General features: G+C 28.8%; 1 protein-coding gene across 1 annotated transcript in view; it reads left to right on the top strand.

Moving 5' to 3' along the window:
• Positions 1-2,428: 2,428 nt before the first annotated feature.
• Positions 2,429-14,053, top strand: part of LOC107437428 (uncharacterized) — a gene marked incomplete in the record, with an annotated part of 88,316 nt that continues 76,691 nt past the window's right edge. The window contains 1 exon segment of the mRNA XM_071183391.1: positions 2,429-2,608.

The following is a 14,053-nucleotide window of genomic DNA, read 5'->3' as shown; positions in this document are numbered from 1 at the left end:
ATTATTATCATATATATATATAGCATAAGGAAGCCTTTATCCGGATTTTTAAAATTTATTTAAAATTTTTTATCCTCTTTTTCCGGTTTTTTGTTATTTTTATTTTTATTATTATTTTTCTTTTTTTTCCCCTTTTTTCATTGTTCTGTAATTTTTCCCTTATTTTCTCAACATTTTTAGCTTATATATATCACTCAGGGTGGTGTCTTTTAACTCAGATGTATCTTAATGAAAATACTTGACTTTAATTAATAAAAATAATTATTTAATTCATTTAAATAAATGTTACATTCAAGTTTATTGCACTCTGTTAAAAAATTTCGAACGTGTTAAGTGATAATATCACTATTTAGGTTAATTAAGGTTGCAATTAATTTTTTCTGCAGTAAACCTTAACCTTAATCAACACCTTGAACCAGAATATATTCCGGTTCAAGATACTGTTGTTATTATTAATCGTTGAAACAATTTACCTTAAATGTAATAAATATATTAAAATTACATTTCATTCTTAGAAATGGAAAGATTATTGATATATTTAATTTGAAAACTTATAATAGTCACGCTAATAAAAGAAACTTGATTTATTTTTATTTAAAAAAAAGCAGAAAACAGAAGAAAAAGAAACAGAAAATTTAATATTTATTAAATATTTCCCAAAAAATAAGATTTCCATCCAATTGCATATTTAAATTTGTGATTTCTCTCATGTGAATACTTTTTAAATAATACTTAAAATTAGTTCATTGCAGCATATTTTGAACATTTTTGTATCCGTCTTTTTATTACTTAATTATCATTTATTTCATTTTTGCATAAAATCTTTCCATTTTTCGATTAGATCGGAACAGAATTCAAACAAACATATTACTTAAAGCTAATACGAGTACTAATGCATACACCACGAGCGGAGTAGTTTTGTAAGATAGGAAAGCTTAGCTTACTTCTGGTTACTCAAAATCCGGCAAATTATTTCTACAAATACACGACACAAACTCTTTATTCATGAAAGAATTTAAAATAAAATATTCAACCATTTATACCTGAAGAAAAGATAAAATATTATTCTAACATTTATAAAATTTACAATTCAAATAAATGTTTAGACTTATGCGTTTGTTGATTTATTTATTTGCAACACTCAAGCTTCGCAGCTTTAGGCAACTGCCAATTCCACCACTGTATTTTCACTGATTACTTTTTTACTGAAATGAAGCATAATATGATATTTTTTAGAGATACTGCGAATTCTTGATTAACTTCTAACAAACTAACCGCGGTCTGACTTTACAAAATCGTGCTTTTCGGAAAGGCTCCCATAAATAGACCTTTTCAATTTCGTTAGTATCTTTCCCATAAGACTCTGTCTATTCTAAATTCTGTCTCATAATATTTTATCTGCATAAAACTCTATCTTTCAATATTTTATCTGCATGAAATTCTGTCTTATAATATTTTGTCTGTGTGAGACTCTATGACACGATATTTTGCATCGTGAGATTCTATGCCACCATATTTTGCCTGCATGAGATTCTATGCCACGATATTTTGTATCATGAGATTCTATGCCACAATATATTGTCTGTGTGAGATTCTATGACACGATATTTTAATCAGATGATCTGAGATATTTGTTTAATATTTTTGGAGAAAATATTATGTAATTTATTTATTTTAATATTGTTATTATTTTTTTATTGTTAAAATTTATTATTGTTATAATTTAGAATTGTTATAATTTCTTATTAATTTTTATCTTATTTTTTTTTTAATTTTATTTTGTTATTTTTATTTTAACAATATATTATTAAAAAACATCAAAAAAATTAAAAGAGAGGTATTTTAAAATTTTAAAACTTCAACAAACGACATTTTTTTAAGCATTTAGATGGATTTCGAACACAGCGGATTTCGTCAACCAGCGGTGATAACGTCATATTTTTGATATTTTTGAGTTTAAATAAATTTATTTATTTGATTAAATTCTAAATTTCATAACATGAATTTTAATCCAAACATTTCTTTATATATGAATCTCTGATGTGAACTTAATTTAACTTTCACTACAATATTGGAACTGACAATAAATTATCAAATTCTTATTGACTAAATAATAATTTATTGCTCAAATATACTCGAGTGTTTTGAATAATTAATCTCTAAGCCACTTGTTATAATCTACTAATCTGTGAACAGAGAACTAAAAGACAGAAACGCTTAGTAATTTAGAGATGAAATTACGTATTAACGAGCCGATGACAATCTTTCTAACTCATCCATTCATTGATTGCCTCCTCGTTAAACAGAAACACTTTCGTAATATCGGTGGTGACAGTCACGTGCTGCAACCGAAATGTTCTCCGGTGAAAGCACCACTAGAGGGACTGTGAAAAAAAGGCGAATGCGCTTATAATAGAATTCAACCGGCATCAGATACGGGTGCCGTTATCTTGGCGATATTGTTTGTTTGGCGGCCAATTTCATTATTATCAATTGTTGAGCGAGAGATTAAATTTTGGACAAAATTGAAATTTGATAAATATTAATACGGAGCGATATCTAAATATTATTCATGGCTTGAAAAGTTGTGTTTGCAATTTACTTTTTGGTAAGTGCTTAAATTTTGTTTTTATGTGATTTATGAAAATTCAAATTGTTTAGTATTTTGTTATATTTTTGCAGCGCACTTTTTTGTTTCAATTAAATAAAATATCACAATGCTTTACTATACTATGTGGAAAATATGCAACGACGCAACAAAATTGAAATATTTCATTTAGCGCATATAATTTAAAGTCTGTCAATTCATTATGATATAAGCAACTTTTGACCTGCTATTCGCTGTAATAAATATCTTAAAACTTTACAAAACTTAATTTTTTTTCGGAATTTTTAAATTTTATTAGTAATTATTTTTAAATTATTTATACTTAAAGAAGTGCCTGAATGTATGTTAAAATATTAATTTAAAGTAAGAATAATTTTTAAATATGAGTGTTTATTTTTTTTTATAAAATATTATAAAGTGCACTCTTTCTAAATCATTTTAAGATAATAAATTTTAAGATTTTATATTCTATAGTATGTGCATTTTACTCCACACAACGTTTTATATACTTTTAAAAAAAGTGTGTTATAGCAATTATTGAAAATATTCTACATATTTTGTTTTTCACCGTAAAAAATAATAAACTATGAGATATATTAAAAGACTTCAAGACTTAACAGTTAAAATTAGAAAATAATTATTGCATCAACTTTAAAGTACAATTAAAGACATATATTGTTTTTAAAAAAAATACATATTCTATCATAAATTAAGAAGTTTACTGTAAATATAAAAAAATAAATAATAAGTATAAATATAAATATAAATTATCATTTGATTAAATATGTTATTCAAAACGAATACAAGCATCATTATTTGTGGATTTATTTATTTGTTCATTAAATTGTCAAATAGCACCTGAATAGTGAAATTTTAAAAAATTCATCGTTTTAGATTTTCATTTCTCAAGAACTAATCAACTGATTCCGTTAAATTTTTTTCATTTGCTTTCTTCTTTAATAACATTCAAATTAATGTAAAACCTTGTACACACCATAGTTAAAACTTTTTACTACCATTAAATTAACTAATATGAGTAACATAAATATAAAAAATTATTTTTTTATCTAAGAATACCTTTAAATAAATGAGTAATCATTAATAATTTAACTAATCACAGTAAATTTTTAGTTCTAAAATAGAATAGAAATATTGCAAAATATGTAAAGAATGAAATTAGCGTTACTTCCAACCACTCTGAGAAGAAAAAAGTCTCATCAAAACAACCAGATATAAATTATCATATATATCATAATATATCATAATATATCAAAATATATCATAAAATTTATATTGTTTCTGGCTCCATGAGATACTCGATACAAACAGCTCGATAATTTTTACCGAAACGCTTGGTAATGATTATGGTAGAATTGAAAATGCTTTTAAAATTCATGATAAAATTTAGTAAATGTGTTTGCTGTTGTTGTAATTTATTTACATCGTACTAGAGCTGCACAATGGGTTATTAGGGACGGTCTGGGAAGCATCCCTGAGGATGATCCGAAGACTTGCCATCACAATTTTTGTCCTCTACATAGGGGATGACAGCCCGCTTCAGCAACCCGATGACCTGAGAGCGAAGTCGAGTACTGTACGGTAGAACAGTTCAACGAGAACTAATACTGCACACCCTCTGTCCCATCGCAGGCTGATCAAAGTGATCACCCACTAGCGCACTGATCACAGTCAGTGATGCTTGACTTCGGTGATTTGCTGGGAACCGTGTCTTAAAGATCAGTCCACTGCGGGAAGGTAAATGCAAAATTCAATAATTTTATCATGATACTGTAGTGTATCTACCACTGCAAAAATATCATTCCAATTCAGTAGTAAGCTCACCGGACAAAAAATCAGTCACCCTAGTGCGCAAACACCGATGAATCCTTAGGCTTCGTTAGATGACGCAGTGGTCAGGTGGCATGCTCAACTGCATGCACACTGCTTCAACCTGATCAAAGACAAGTAGCTATCAGTGAGATATTTTTGTTTGAAGCGGAAATTGTGTGTAAATATGGGTAAGAATAAAGATGTGATAGAGTGGTAAAAAGAGGCAATTAAGTTTGGTCGTGTCAATGGTCATATGGTGAATAAAGTTGTTGGCGTTTCAAAGCTGACTGTTCAACGTGTCTACAAGCAGTGGTGTAATATACGTGGTCACGAAAGACGCCGTCAGAATTGTGGTCGGAAAAAGATCCTGCATGAAAGTGACCGGAGACGCGTTTCACGACTTTTCAATCAAAATCGCTTCCAAACTAGACAGGAATTACTTCAGTTACTAAATGAAGATCCATCCCAGTCTTTTAGTGAGAAAAAATCGCGAATGGAGCAGCATGCAATGAACATATGGAGTCGAACATCTCGTAAGAGGTCATTGCTCGCACTTGCACATAAGGCTGCGCGACTTCAGTGGGCTAAAAGTCACCGAACATGGGCAGTTGCTGACTGGCAGAAAGTAATATGGTCTGAAGAATCGCGTTTTTGCATTTATTCAAAAGAAGCACGTCTGCAAGTGCAACGCAGACCAGATGAAGCATTTCATCCTGACTGTGTGCAAGCATAGATTCAGGCCGGAGGTGGGTCTGTCATGACTTGGGGGTGTTTTTCTTGTTATGGATTGGGCTCCTAACTGAGGGGGCCACTAACATAATCCAACATATTTATTTGAAAGTTCTGGACAATTAGGAGTTGCCTTTCAGTCACCCTCTTCATGTAAAGTGTGTTGTTGATACCCCTATGGTAAGAAGTATAATGGGGTAAGAAGTATATGTGACTGGTTTTATGAACACTCAGACACTCAATTACATCTCGGCTGGCCAGCAAAATCACATGACTTGAAACCCATTGAAAATTTGTGCGGCATGTTGGAACAACGGGTAAAACGTCAAAATCAGCATTCTCACAATTTCGTGAATTTGCGCGATCAAATCCTCAACGAGGGGCTTAAACTGGATTCGACGTACTTTCAAAAACTTGTGGGTTCACTTCCTAACCGAATCCAGGCGGTCATCAAATCTGAAGACGGTGTTACACGTTATTAAATGATCTTTTTCATGATTTCTCAAAGGGTGACTAATTTTTTGTCCGGTAAGCTTATATAAGACATGTTAACTCGATTCTATGATGGGGTACCTTTTCATAGATGGAAAGATGACATTGTCGATAACTGTTCTCCCCACATTGGTGACCCAGACGTGATGTGAACACGCCTACCTTAGCAGTAACGCCCACTTCGATCTGAACACGCCTATTTTGATTAATGGTCCATATTGAACAATTTTATTTTATTTTATAACCGTCGTTGAACAGCCGATCCAATTTCATGCGTTTACGACTACTTACGTTCAACTCCGTAGCCTTGTAATTTTGAACCAATCCAGAAGACAAGGAAACTCCTGGATCAGTACCCCCAGAGGTATTGATTTGTTGTGGGAACATGGAGGATTTTGAGACTCGACAGATTTAACGTGCATCAGTCACCATTTACTACACGGGGAGTCTTCGGTCGGCGAGGATCGAACCCACGACCTCTTGGATATGGGCCCAGAGCCCTACCGACCAGGCTATCCCGGCCGAATTTCTACTTGTGACTGCGACATTATCCACCTCCTCGCGCTGTTGCTACTCAGTCTCGATCGCACACACGTCGGCCTGGATACGCTCGACTGCTAATGGCAACACAGGAGCAAACACGACCGTGAACTTAATACGGCTCTCATGATCAGCAAAAGTACGGTGATCTTAATACAGCTCTCCCAGCTTCTCACAAAACAGCAATGAATCTACTAGTGGTGTCCGTTCAACAAATTCCATCGCGGATATAATTCTGGTGGGAGAGTACTGTAGTGTATCTACCACTGCGAAAATAAAATTCCAATTCACTAGTATGTAAGACATGTTAACTCGATTCTATGATGGGGTACCTTTACATGGGTGAAAGTTGACATTGCCGATAACTACTCTCCCCACAATACCTTAGAGCGCATCATGAAAGTAAATTATTCTGTTAAATTTTTCTTTCAGTTTTGTAATTTTTACTTAATGTGTGGTAATAAGAACTAGAATTTTGAAAACCTGAATTTCATATCCGAATCAATTTAGAAAAGGTATGCGTACATGCAGACGCTCAACACATATGCTCAAATTATTCACACAAAAATAAATAAACAAATAAATATTTTTTTCTTTTTATATTTTTATCGTATTATTTCCTCTTATTCTTTCTCCGATCTGTACTACTAAATGTTCACATTATATATCAGGCAGTGTTGTTTGAAAATTAATTTTTTGCCGCTTACGAATCAGAAGTCGATTTAATTACACAAGAAATATTTTCGAGTAGTTTTAAAATTTATAAGAATGCAATATTTGTAATTCAAAATTTTTTAAAGTCGTTTTTCAGCTTAATACTTTGGGCAGCAACAAATCGTGCACTTTCTTAATCATTATATTTTGATACACTTGCATAATCCTCAAACAATAAAATTATTTACTATAAGTAACAAAAGCATAATAAACCCTTACGACATTTATTTCATTTAGTATTCGAGTGAAATAACAATGACATATTGAAAAAATAAAAGGCTGAGAATGCGTGTTTTCAGGAAGTTGGGAAATGCAAATACTTCATAACATATGTCTCATCATCACTTACGCTCAAAGTAAAGGCCGTTGACACTAGAGGTTTCCGCTTTTTGTGCATTTTTGCTGAATCTTATCAGTATAAAATTTCTAAAATATGAGCAATATAGTTTATCATTTTAGTTACACTATTATAATAATTTATTATGAAATGCGTGAATGAGGAAAAAAATGAATGAAAAAATTTTGAAAGCAATAGAATGTTGAAAAAAAGTAGTCTCATAATATTTAATAGGAAAATTAAATAACCTATTAAAAACAAATAATTAAAACTGTCTGTAAATCTATTTATATTAAATAATAAAAACGAGTTTCTTATTTCGTTATTTAAACATCGAAAAATTAATAATAATTATCATTTCTCTTCATATTTCAGTGTAATCATAATTTCAAAATGCTTGAGATATATTAAGGAAAATAAAAATACAGTAAGTAAATAAAAAAATCTTCTTCCCCTTTCTTATTTTCACAAAATAACTAAGTAAATCTGCAACTATTTAATTGAACAAGCTTGACTTTTTTAATAACTCAAGAATTTAACAAAACACTGTATTTGATACAAAGTGAGCAAATTGAAAAATTGAATACTTGAATAACATTTGACCTAATAATAGAATTTTCAACTACTACACGGAGAAAAGAATTGTGGTAAAATCACCATGCTTTATATATTTTTGACACTTCTGGTAAAAAATAAAATTAAATAATAATAAATAATAAAAAAAAACATAATTTTGGCTAATAAAACTATAATATATATTATTTGAACCATTTATTTGGTAATTTTTCCGTTCATATGGTAACGGTTTAGTTCTGGTTTACGGAATTAATAGTTCCCTTTACAACATATTAAATAAAATATACTAAGCAGAAAAGTAAGTTTAACCGAATAAATGGTAAGTAAGTTTATATATGGTATAAATGGAAAGGAAGTTTAACCGAATTCATACCATGCTCTCCCATTATGATGAAATTACCACATTTACCAAATATAATCACATATTATAAGACCATATTTTAAGGTCAGTTTAACCATAATCATTACCAAAGCACTTCCGTAAAAATTATTGCAAGGAGCTAAGTGACTTCATTGGGCTGGCCTAGTGGATGCGATAACATTCTGTTTGTTTAACCGTATTAGTTGAAAGATATTAATAACGTTTTTCTCACAGCTAATAATTTAAATACCGTTTTTTATGACTATTTGACTGTTTTATTTTAATATTTTAAAATGACAATTAAATAATTGTTATTTGACTATTTTTCCGAGAAATTTCCTACTGAGTACCGTAATTTTTACAGTGATAATTATCAATAAACCACTCAATCACTAAAATTAAGTTAATATTATTGAAAAATTGCTAGTTAATATTTTACGGTAAAAATAAATATTACGGAAAAATGGATTTTACGAATGATGCACCCAAAGTGCCGGTACTTTATGCCGGTACTCTTTTACAGCACATTTCAAGTTTTTCAGGCACGTGCTAATTATTTTTATTTTCAATTGTTGAGCAGTTTTTTTTTCAAATCAACTTGATTGTAAAACAAAACCCTATAGTACTTAATTTGAAAGAAAAACCCTATAGTACTTTGTATGGTGTACCCTATAGTATTTGAAAGCAAAACTAAGGTGAATAAGTATCGAAATGTTATTTTACAAAAGATTTTTTTTTTGGATTAATCAATTATTTTTGCTAGGATTAACAACATATAAAAGGATGTACTTTTCGTACCTCAGATAAATCTCATTATTTCATTTGGAACCGATTAAATATATGTACCACTGATCCAGTTAGTACAAATACATTTTTTTGTATACTTTGCGACTCACTAGTATAAATATTTAAGTTACTTATTAAGCTATAAATTTTGAACTATTCCAATAGTACTTTTGAAATTTTCCAATGGTATATTCCAATAGTTATTCGAACTCGATTTATAAGATTCGTTTAATACATTTTATTCATTCTTTACCATTCGTTTTATATACTTTAGCTTATACGGGATACTTGAAATAAGAAAAATTTTTGCATTTAGATCCTAATTTAATCAATCAACATGTTTAGAAAAAAGGAGCTCTTAATGAGTGTTATGCATGTAAACGTATTTCGCATGCATAATACTCTGTTAAAATGTTATGCATAATACTATATTAGAGTGTTATGCATAATACTATGTTAGAGTGTTATGCGTAGAGGAACATTAAATTATTCAAATTACAACACCATATTAAACCTTGATATGATTTTATCTTAAGATTTTGTGATGACATAACTGTTTAAAAATGACTATATTTGTTTTAAAAAAATTGATGAATCCAAAACCTTTTATAAACCTTCTATAAACCTTTAATCACAAAATTTTATTCGTTGAATTATTACATTTTATATAAAGAAAAAAATTGAGGGTTAAATTTGTCCTAGGTGAATCCCTCTTTCTTGAAATAAAATTCCTTGAAATAGTTTAAAATCATTCCTACATATTAGATAATTTTTTAAAAAGAAGACAAATAAAAAAAGTTTAAAAAATGAAATAATGAAATAATGAAAATGAAAAAAATGAAATAATTGTCGTCTCGGCAATACATAACTGTAAAGAATAATTGTAATAATGCATTTCTTTCTTTGTCTTGTTAAATACAAATATCTTCAATACACATTTACAAACAACATACCATTTATGTAACACATACTACCTTCCACCATTACCTTTCGTGATCTTATATCAGGCTTAAGAAACTTTCATTTGTAGTATATGCATACTGTTGCATATTATTTTTTTAAAAAAAGTTATTCTTTGAGAATATTCAAACTAAATCACACTAACAAGGGAAACTAGAGAAGTGTGACTCGCCAATTTTGAAATAAACTAGTGGGATGTATGCCCTATGATGAATAATTTTAGGGGGCAACATTCGTTTCGGCCCATAGAAGGTCCTGTGAGAGATAAAAAATAATTCAATATATAGAAAAATCGGTATTTTATTACGTCAATGCAGACTATTAGTTATTGTAATTGTCTCATACTCCAATTAATTTGTAACTAATTAGATAATTAATAAATCAATCGGAAATTGATTTATTAATTCTTAATTAATTCATTTTTAATTAATTAATTATTATTTAATTATTAATTAATTATTAACTGATTTGCAATTACATACTCCAATTAATTTTGAAAGTTTTTGAAAAAAAAATTTTAAAAATTTGATCTCAATTTTTTTTAAAATTAACCTAACAGGTTTTTCTGAAAAACTACAGATCTATAAAATTTTCGAAATCAATTTCGACAATAAATGTGCATTATATAGTACGTAAAAGCATCACAAAATTAACTGGAGTATGAGACAATTACAATAACTAATAGCCTGCATTGAAGTAATAAAATACCGATTTTTCTATACATTGAACCATTTTTTATTTCGCACAGAACCTTCTATGGGCCGAGACGAATGTTTCCCCCTAAAATTATTCCTCATAAGGCATACATCCCACTAGTTTATTTCAAAATTGGCGAGTCACACTTCCCTAGTTTCCCTTGTAAGTAGCATTCTATTTTACTAACAAGCCATCCTGAAAACAACTTTTTTTGCAAAACCTGAATTTTTTAAATTTGAAAAATTTTATTCTGGCAAACAAGTAATTAAATAACATTAAATTTAAAATTTAATATTTTTTAACAAGATTAAAAATTTTAATAATTTTTTTGATAAAATAAAAAAAATTAAATGACCTTCGGAAATAAACCTTTGAAATTTTGTTGATTTTGGCGTAATTATAGGTTATTTTTAAACTGTAATTTTTTGAAAAGAGTTAACAATAGCAGAAATATTTATATAAAATCATATGGGGAGTGAAAGTTAATCACTGGTTTGCAATATTACGTAATATGATAATATTCTTAATTTTCATTTTGGTATTTTTTTTTTTTTTTCATTTTCATTTTCTTCAAATCCTTGGAATGTCTTGAGACACATCGGAAAATCATGTCGGAAATCTTACAAATATTAATAAAATTAATAAAGTTAATAATACTTCTTTAACAATATTATTCGCAAACTTCAAACAAATTTTTCTCCCTTTGTTTTTATAAAATCGGTAACTGATAAAAATCTGTTGGTTAGTTTTTTAAAAAAACTTCCTATTTTTGAAAATCTTATACAAAAAACAAGGTCTCAACTTTTTTATTTCCTCTGAATAAAAATAATAATTTTCTGAAAAACAAAATTAAAGAATAGAATTGTTATTGCAATATAAGTTTGTGATTTAGTAATGAGCCATATAATGATATATTGATTCTGTTAATCATTTAATTATTCAAATAGAAATTCAATAGTATAGTTGGTTGTATAATGGTATAGTATAGTGGTTGTAGAATTCACTTAGTGAATCGTTCATTTTAGTGATTTACATAGTGATTCAATTAGGAATTTAGTTAGAGATTCCATAATTCATCAGTTACTCATCGATTCAGTAAGTCACCAATTTAGTCAGTGTTCAGTAGGAAATCCATCTAATTTGTAATTCAAATAGTCATTGATTCAGTTGGTTATTTTTGTTTAGATTTATTAAAGTTTGAAACGTTTTTTGAGAAAATTCTATTAGGAACTGATATTTTGAGCTTCAGATATGAAACATGCACCTTTGATTGGAATAAGTAAATGAGAGAGGGAAACATAGAGCTTGTCATGAAACACTCATTCACATAAGTATTTGTCTTCTTGGTTTACACACTTAAAATACAAGGCAATCATTATGCCCGATAACCCTATCATAAAAGACACAAATAAATAAATAAATGATAAAAATCTCTATAAATTTCAGTTATAGAAAATCTATTAATGATCACAATTTTAGTATTTTTAGACCAAAATATAATGCAAAAATTTGACAAGCAGTTATTTTGTTTTAAAGACTAATTTCAAAATAAATAAATAATAGGAAAAAACAAGATTATCTCTCATATAATAAATCATTTTAATCTCAGATGATCACTAAACGAAAAGCCGCTTCTTCACAAAACTGTTTCTGTGTCAGTAAGGAAACTATACTTTATTTTCACTGATTCATCTTTTCCCCGAATCGCCAATTCTCTAGTATACTTATTCACTGATTCGCCCATTCTCCGGCTAGTGAATGCTCTAGTTCGTTTCCTTTCTGTCCTCTTTTTGTTCTTGACTTGTTACATCAAAAATCATTTATAACAATAATTGTCATTCCAAGGCGAACATTTCAAATATATGCTTTTAAAATCAAATCAAAAGCAAAAACTTTTATAAAATAACCACATGGAATATAAACTAATTAAATAAAAGGTTCAAATTTAGAAATCCCTTCGTACAAGGTTTCTAGACATTGAAAAGAACGGTCATCATGGAAACAGAAAATATTAGACTAATCTTGCTATTAGCAAACGATTGAAAAATTCAAAATTCTCTCTTCTGTGATTATCAAATGTATATAAACCTATAAAATCGTTGATGTTTTGATCATGTGGTTGTTACACCACATTAATATTCAGCATCTGCTAAATTACCCTAAAAATCATGTTTTCCATTTTAACCAAATAGTCATTTTTAAGCAACTATAAGGCATTTGAAATTAACAACATGGTTATTATTTAAAAAGAACAACGTTTTTTTGAAAACTATTTTATGTTGTAAAATACGAATTAAATGTAAAATACGAAGACAATAAGTAATTTCTAAATTTGTAGCGTTTTAAATATTCTTTAATAATTTCAGATAATTTTGAATTCCTTAAAATTCAATTACTTAAATTTTAATTAGTTACAATTAAAAAAGTTAAAATTTGAATATATTTTATGGAAACAAATATTAATGTTTAGCGTGAAATTATTATTTGAAACCTTATAAATAATTTTCCACTTAAAATTTTATTTTTACCCAGAAATCATTTTATAAATTGAATTGATTATTTTAATCCTAAAATTCTTTTTTAAAAAAACTGAAACTACTATTTTACATCTGAAATTTTTTCATAAAGTGTTATTATTTTATGTTTGCGAAATTATTTTAGAAATCAATTCTATAATTTTTATGTGATATCTGTTTTTAAAATGCGTCTGTTTAAATAAAAGAGTTTGAAACATTCCATTATAAATCAATAAATTATACAACAAAAGAAAAGGGTGTTCAAACAAAAGAATAAAAATACATTGAAACGTTTCCGCATGCCTTTACATTTAAGATAACTAAAATAATGTCCAATAAATATCTCCTCTATCCCAAACTGGACAATCGAATCACAAAAGGAAAACCAAAGTTTGACTGCAGGTCGCTATGGTAATTTTCATATCCATAGACAGAGCAGAAAATCTTGACGATGTCCAGCAATTGCTTTAACCTTCGAGGTCCCCACCCTTTTGCTTTGAGGAGGTCTCTTTGCCATTGTCTAAATGACATCTTTTGTGGCAAAATAGGCGGGAACAGCTGGGACGTGATGCCCAATGTTAAACAATTTCAGAAAAAGGGAACGTGAAGAAAATTCTGAGAAGCGTTAATTTCCTAGCGAAGATAATGTTTGGGTAGTGATATCACGTATTAAGAAAGCATATCTGCTTAAAGCGTTTGTTATTTTATGTCTAAAGATCTTTTTAAGAACTGTTTCTGCTATTAAAAATGTATTTGATGCTTGATTAATTTGGTGAGATCATTCGCATTTTACAGAGAAATTCCCCTTTCACATTGTCTTCATGAAACACGACGAAATTAACTTTCGGAACTGAGCTTTGGTACAATAATAACCTATTCATTTGTTGAATAAAAGTTGAATGGAAGAA

The sequence above is a fragment of the Parasteatoda tepidariorum genome, chromosome 7 (genome assembly GCF_043381705.1).
Source record: "Parasteatoda tepidariorum isolate YZ-2023 chromosome 7, CAS_Ptep_4.0, whole genome shotgun sequence".
Classification (NCBI taxonomy): Eukaryota; Metazoa; Arthropoda; class Arachnida; order Araneae; family Theridiidae; genus Parasteatoda; species Parasteatoda tepidariorum.
Note: the sequence above shows the minus strand (reverse complement) of the source record. Positions and strands in the feature narration are given on the sequence as shown.